At 41.8% G+C, this 7,686-nt stretch overlaps 1 protein-coding gene across 2 annotated transcripts in view; it reads right to left on the reverse strand.

The window, feature by feature from the left end:
- Positions 1–4,604, reverse strand: part of LOC118358888 (cytosolic phospholipase A2-like) — a 47,850-nt gene extending 43,246 nt beyond the window's left edge. The window contains exon 1 of one of the 2 annotated variants that reach the window (XM_035736872.2): positions 4,386–4,604. The gene's annotated coding sequence lies outside the window, so the exon portion shown is untranslated. Of the gene's footprint in view, positions 1–4,266 lie in introns of both variants that reach the window. The other variant, XM_035736871.2, reaches the window with a different exon arrangement.
- Positions 4,605–7,686: the final 3,082 nt, after the last annotated feature.

Here is a 7,686-nt window from a genome sequence, read left to right on the forward strand (position 1 = left end):
GGAAAATAACCTCTCATCCAAAGTCAACAAAACAAAGGAGCTGATTGTGGAATTCAGGAAACAGCAGAGGGAGCACCCCCCTATCCACATTGACGGGACAGCAGTGGAGAAGTTCCTTTGCATACACATCACTGACAAACTGAGATGGTCCACCACACAGACAGTATGGTGAAGAAGGCGCCACGTGCAGTGATGTAGGCTTGTGTGGATAAAATGGAAGGGACGAATTCTTGTCCCAGTCCGGCCCTGGTCTTTGGCTTGTTCAGTGTGACAAGGTCTAGGTCTGCCACTTAAGTACCACTAGGTGTGGTCATAGGCTCCAACAAATTTCTGTCAGTGTCAAAAATGTAGCCTTTATCATGTAGTGTGGCAGGTATTATGAGCCGATCCCAGTGAATGACCAATAGGAACACGGCCGGCACTGATTATGCAGTCAGATTAACATAATGGTTTGATTTAAACCAGATGATTTCCTAATAATCCTGTTTACATGTCATTTCTGAAATTAGGCTACCTGATGGATTTTTGATAAAGGAATAAAAATGTCAATCAAAATGAACATTCTACCAATGCGACCTTGTTCGTTTTGGGAATCCTATTTGATTCTTAGTTTGGACTTAGTTTGTATGCGAAACTATTTCTAAAATATATACTTTTCCAAATTCACTTCACACCTGCATATTGTAAGAGGGATGCTGGTGCTGGCACATGTGCAGATCAAACACAATGCTGCAGCTGACATAGCCTAGATCGGCTGACGTAGCCTCGCAAGCCAATTGCAGAATGTGTCGACAAACTGAAGTAAATTGTACAATAAGGCCAGGTTGAAATCAAGATTTTAATTTTGTAAAGCCAGGCTATACGACTTTCAAAATCCTAACATTGTTGAGCCTCTCACATTAAACAACTCCTGTGGTTTTTTTGTCTTGCCAACGTAGGGGTGCGCACACTGAATTGTGTGGCCGGGACGGGGTCACACACTACAAGATTCTTCACTTGGCCGTGAGGATTCTCAATACCACGCAGTCAACCTAATAAAGGATGAGTTATGGCTCAAAGCAGGCTCAAAAAACTTTCAGTCAGACATTCACGCATGCCATGTACACAGGTGAAATATCTAGCCAATACATTTTGAATTGAATAACACTGTATTAGGGATGACCATGGAGGCAATGAGAAACACTGAGATAGGGTGCAAACAAGTAGGGGTTTTATTCTCAATTTTCAAAAATACAAATAATTACAAGAGGAAATAAACCAAAACGTGCTTTAAAATAGACAAAATGGATAACTGAACTGAAATGAAAAAAACAGACTGTCCTATAAATTCTCAACTTAAAAATGAACTGACATCTAAGGTACAGGAACAAAACGTACATACATCATAATTCAACTGACAAGGGGTTGACACAGAGAATACACTACATTACCAAAATTCATCCCAAAGATGTTCGATGTGATTGAGGTCACGGCTCTGTACAGGCCAGTCAAGCTCTTCCACATTGATCTTGACAAATCTATTTCTGTATGGACCTCGGCTTGTGCACAGGGGCATTGTCATGCTGAAACAGGAAAGCGCCTACCACAAACTCTTGCCTCATAGTTGGAAGCACAGAATTGTCTAGAATGTCATTGTATGCTGTATTGTTAAGATGTCCCTTCATTGGAACTAAAGGGCCTATCCCGAACAATGAAAAACAGCCCCAGACCATTATTCCTCCTCTATCAAACTTTACAGTTGGCACTATGCATTCGGGCAGATAGCGTTTGCCTGGCATCCGCCAGACACAAGATTTGTCTGTCGGACTGCCAGATGGTGAAGCGTGATTCATCACTCCAGAGAACGCGTTTCCACTGCTCCAGAGTCTAATGGAGGTGAGCTTTACACCACTCCAGCCGACGTTTGGCATTGCGCATGGTGATCTTAGGGTTGTGTGTGGCTGCTCGGCCATGGAAACCCATTTCATGAAGCTCCTGACAAATAGTTTGTGTGCTGACATTTCAACCGAGGACAGATGATTTTTACGAGCGACACGCTTCTGCTGTCTTGTTCTGTGAGCTTGTGTGACCTTCCACTTCGCGGCTGAGCCGTTGTTGCTCCTAGACGTTTCCACTTCACAATAACAGCACTTACAGTTGACCGGGGCAGCCCACCATTGCCCCCCCAGCAAAATCATATTTTTTTAACCACACCACACTATGTTGAGGTAAAAACGTGATTATAATGCTTGTATAGATGTCAACCCCAATACATGTTCATGTCATTAATCAATTGCATTACAGTTAAAAACTGCTTGGACTACCACCACCAATTTCTGTATGCTATCTATGTTACAAGCGTATACGAATGGCAGTTAGCATTTAGCAGTTTTCCTAAAAAGTGTCTTCTAAATGTTACCTAGTGAAAAAAGCCAAATATGTGGAAATCAGATTTTCCACTTTGTGGGCCTGTTACAATGAATCAATCATAATGGATTTGACAAATATCCACTTATTTGGACAGATTTGTTGAATGTGCGCCAATCCATGTGCACCAATCGCATCTATTCCGTTTACCTCCCCGATCTCTTTCCAGGAGTTCAAAAACATTTTTGTGTCTTGGAAATCCCTACGAGGTATCAAAAATATGCTTTTGATTTGTGAACTTTTGTCAAAGTTCTCCATGTTTGTTGTCAAGGAAGTGTGATGCAGCAATGGTGGTGGCAGCATCATGCGGCAGGGACTGGGAGACTAGTCAGGATCGAGGGAAAGATGAACAGATCCTTGATGAAAACCTGCTCCAAAGCGCTCAGGACCTCAGACTGGGTCAAAGGTTCACCTTCCAAAAGGACAACGACCCTAAGCACACAGCCAAGGCAACGCAGGAGTGGCTTCGGGACAAGTCTCTGAATGTCCTTAAGTGACCCAGCCAGAGCCTGGACTTGAACCCAATCGAACATCTCTGGAGAGATCTGAAAATAGCTGTGCAGCGACGCTCTCCATCCAACCTGACAGAGCTTGAGAGGATCTGCAGAGAAGAATGGGACAAACCCCAAATACAGGTGTGCCAAGCTTGTAGTCATACCCAAGAAGACTTGAGGCTGTAATCGCTGCCAAATGTGCTGCAACAAAGTATTAAGTAAAGGGTCTGATTACTTACGTAAATGTGAAATTTCTGTCGTTATTTTTTATACAATGAAGCGACACACAGATTGATATAGCCTCCTAATATGGTACAATCTGTGTGTCGCTTCATTGGACTGGGCTATTTTTTCTAATTCAAGACCAGATTGATCTCAGTTTGTCAAAGTAGTCACTATTTCAGTCATTTGTGTGCTATTGAAAAACATTCAGCTGATGTCTTCTATCATGTATATAATATAACATTTGATGAAATGCGTTTTTGAAAGGCAATTAACAAATGTTCCCCATATGTGGAAATCGTAAAAATGATTCTGCTCAAGTGGAGTCTATGCCACATTGCAAAAGTTATTATGCCTTTATTATTAAAGGGATTTTTCTTCAATAGTAAATGTACCACACATCGAATTGCATCGTGGTGCACGGATTTGTTTACATGAAATTATAATTTGCACGGAAAACCCCCCCTCACGGCCTATGATTTCTTAACCAGGCCCTGTTCAGAGCATTCAAGCAATGCATTCCGCCAATACTTGTTTACAATCTAGTCAGGTTGCGGTCACAACTAGACCTCGTTTCAAATGTATCAAGAAATAGTAGTATTTGTATGCCTAGCAATCAACCAATGTACTGTTTTTACAGCACACTGTTAAAAGTCTCATTCACAAATGACAGCTACAATAAGCCCTTGTGATGAACGACATGTGAACGAGATGCTTGTAGAATCATGACTCTTTAGAGAGTTTTCAGTTCATCGTTCGCGGGTAGAGGTACTGCATGCTCTGGGCATTACAGACACAAATGAACGAAATGAGTCGAACGAATTGTTATTTTTACTGAACGAGTCGAAAAGATCCGAGACAGTAAAAAGAGCCTAACTTCTCATCACTAGTAGCCTACTCATCGCTAGGTTAGTCATGTTAGCAGAATCTGCTAGATTGGAATCATCCGGTTAAGGTTGCTGTGCATAATCAATCCCAGATAGATCAGACATCACTATTTGCCAAATATCTTCAGTGGTTGATCATTTTATGAATCGCATAAAGGTAATTCAAAAATAGGCTATGTCCTACATAATAGGCCTAATGTGTTTGTATTGTAAAAAAACATGCAACATTGAAGAATGCCAGTTATTTTTCCACTTACCTTAAGAACAGTATCAGCTCATAAATCCAGGAAAATATGTCATCCTATGCAGAAGTACTGTTCTACTGTATACGAGGAGCAGGAGGTGCTAAACACTGACTCACGAAAAACGTACTCACCCCTGTAGCGCAACTCAACTTCCAGCTGTAATAATTAAGGAAGTCAGAACTTTTGGGGGGACAAATCGAAACCTGAAATGTGGCGCATGGGTTGTATTAGAGAAATTGTTATAGGCTAGCCTAACATTATTTATCTGACCACAAATGTGACCACAAAATGTGACATAAATTACAGAGAAACCCCGATAGAGAAGTAACCTGCAGATATTTAAATTCCTTTGGTAACCTTGGTACGCCGCTACATCCGTAGGCTACGCCGCTACAAGCGTAGGTTACGCAATAATTTCCAAAAGAGCGCCCCTGCTTCCATATTGGTTCCACCAGCAGCGCAAACGACAAAGTCACTCTGTATGGTAACGGTGAAACCTTTCAAATAAAAGCCTGCATTTAAAAATGACAATGTCGATAACTAATTCAAAATATATTACATTTTAATCAATGGCCTTTTTATTGTGCTTATTCCGCAAGAAGGAATTTATGAAAACAACGAGACATTTTAATTTTAAAAATCAATTGGGTACGCCAGGACAGCGGAGTCAATCACCACCTTCCGGAGACACCTGAAACCCCACCTCTTTAAGGAATACCTAGGATAGGATAAAGTAATCCTTCCCCCCCCTTAAAAGATTTAGATGCACTATTGTAAAGTGGCTGTTCCACTGGATGTCATAAGGTGAATGCACCAATTTGTAAGTCGCTCTGGATAAGAGCGTCTGCTAAATGACTTAAATGTAAATGTAATGTACTTTTAAAAACTGTTTTAAAGTCACCATTGGCCTCATGGTAAAATCCCTGTAATTGCAGCCAAAGGTGCTTCTACAAAGTATTGACTCAGGGGTGTGAATACTTACTGTATATAAATGAGATATTTCTGAATTTCATGTTCAATACATTTGCAAAGGTTTCTAAAAACATTTTGTTCACTTTGTCATTATGGGGTATTGTGTTTAGATGGGTGAGAGAGAACATGTAATCCCTTTTGAATTCAGTCTGTAACACAACAAAAAGTGTTATTTGATAACTGGTTGACCCTCCTTTGGCAGCAATAACCTCAACCAAACATTGTCTGTAGTGCGGATCAGACCTGAACAACGGTCAGGAAGAATTTTGGACCATTCCTCTTTACAAAACTGTTTCAGTTCAGCAATGTTTTTGGGATGTCTGTTATGAACTGCTTTCTTGAGGTCATGCCACAGCATCTCAATCGTTTTTTATTTATGTTATTTTTTATTTAACCTTTATTTAACCAGGTAGGCTAGTTGAGAACAAAATCTCATTTACAACTGCGACCTGGCCAAGATAAAGCAAAGCAGGTAGACACATACAACAACACAGAGTTAGACATGGAATAAACAAACATACAGTCAATAATACAATAGAAAAAAGTCTATATACAGTGTGTGAAAATGAGATAAGATATGGGAGGTAAGGAAATAAATAGGACATGGTGGCGAAGTAATTCCAATATAGCAATTAAACACTGGAATAGTAGATGTGCAGAAGATGTATGTGCAAGTAGAGATACTGGGGTGCAAAAGAGAAAGATAAATAAATAAATACAGTATGGGGATGAGGTAGTTGGTTGGGCTATGTACAGGTGCAGTGATCTGTGAGCTGCTCTGACAGCTGATGCTTAAAGGTAGTGAGGGAGATATGTGTCTCCAGCTTCAATGATATTTGCAGTTTGTTCCAGTCATTGGCAGCAGAGAACTGGAAGGAAAGGTGGCCAAAGGAGGAATTGGCTTTGGGGGTGACCAGTGAGCTGAGATAAGGTGGGGCTTTACCTAGCAAAGACTTGTAGATGACCTGGAGCCAGTGGGTCATGAAGCGATGGCCAGCCAACGAGAGCGTACAGGTTGCAGTGGTGGGTAGGTTATGGGGCTTTGGTGACAAAATGGATGGCACTGTGATATGAGTGAAGGATGCTTTGTTGCGAAATAGGAAGCCAATTCTAGATTTAATTTTGGACTGGAGATGCTAAATGTGAGTCTGGAAGGAGAGTTTACAGTCTAACCGGACACCTAGGTATTTGTAGTTGTCCACATATTCTAAGTCAGAACCGTCCAGAGTAGTGATGGTGGACGTGCGGGCAGGTGCGGGCAGCGATAGGTTGAAGAGCATGCATTTAGTTTTACTTGCATTTAAGAGCAGTTGGAGGCCACGGAAGGAGAGTTGTATGGCATTGAAGCTTGTCTGGAGATTTGTTAACACAGTGTCCAAGGAAGGGCCAGAAGTATACCGAATGGTGTCGTCTGAGTAGAGGTGTATCAGAGAATCACCAGCAGCAAGAGTGACATCATTGATGTATACAGAGAAGAGAGTCGGCCTGAGAATTGAACCCTGTGGCACCCCCATAGAGACTGCCAGAGGTCCGGACAACAGGCCCTCTGATTTGATACACTAAACTTAATCAGAGAAGTAGTTGGTGAACCAGGCGAGGCAATCATTTGAGAGACCAAGGCTGTTGAGTCTCCCGATAAGAATGTGGTGATTGACAGAGTCGAAAGTCTTGGCCTGGTCGATGAAGACGGCTGCACAGTATTGTCTCTTATCGATGGGGGTTATGATATCGTTTAGGACCTTGAGCATGGCTGAGGTGCACCCATAACCAGCTCTGAAACCAGATTGCAGAGCAGAGAAGGTACAGTGTGATTCGAAATGGTCTGTGATCTGTTTGTTAACTTGGCTTTCAAATACTTAGAAAGGCAGGGTATGATAGATATAGCTCTGTAGCAGTTTGGATTTAGAGTGTCTCCCCCTTTGAAGAGGGGAATGACTGCGGCAGCTTTCCAATCTTTGGGAATCTCAGACATTATGAAAGAGAGGTTGATCAGGCTAGTAATAGGTTGTTGCAACAATTTCTGCAGATCATTTTAGAAAGAGAGGGTCCAGATTGTCTAGCCCGGCTGATTTGTATGGGTCCAGATTTTGCAGCTCTTTCAGATCATCAGCTATCTGGATTTGGGTGAGGGAGAAATGGGGGAGGCTTGGGCGGGTAGCCAGGTGGAAAGCATGGCCAGCAGTAGAAAAATGCTTATTGAAATTCTCAATTATATTGGATTTATCGGTGGTGACAGTGTTTCCTAGCCTCAGTGCAGTGGGCAGCTGAGAGGAGTGGCTCTTATTCTCCGTGGACTTTAGTGTCCAAGAACCTTTTTGAGTTTGTGCTACATTATGCACATTTCTGCTTGATAAAGCTAGCCTTAGATTTCCTAACTGCCTGTGTATATTGGTTCCTAACTTCCCTGAAAAGTTGCATATTTGGGCTATTTGATGCTAATACAGAACGCCACAGGATGTT

Source organism: Oncorhynchus keta, chromosome 26 (assembly GCF_023373465.1).
Source record: "Oncorhynchus keta strain PuntledgeMale-10-30-2019 chromosome 26, Oket_V2, whole genome shotgun sequence".
Lineage (NCBI taxonomy): Eukaryota > Metazoa > Chordata > Actinopteri > Salmoniformes > Salmonidae > Oncorhynchus > Oncorhynchus keta.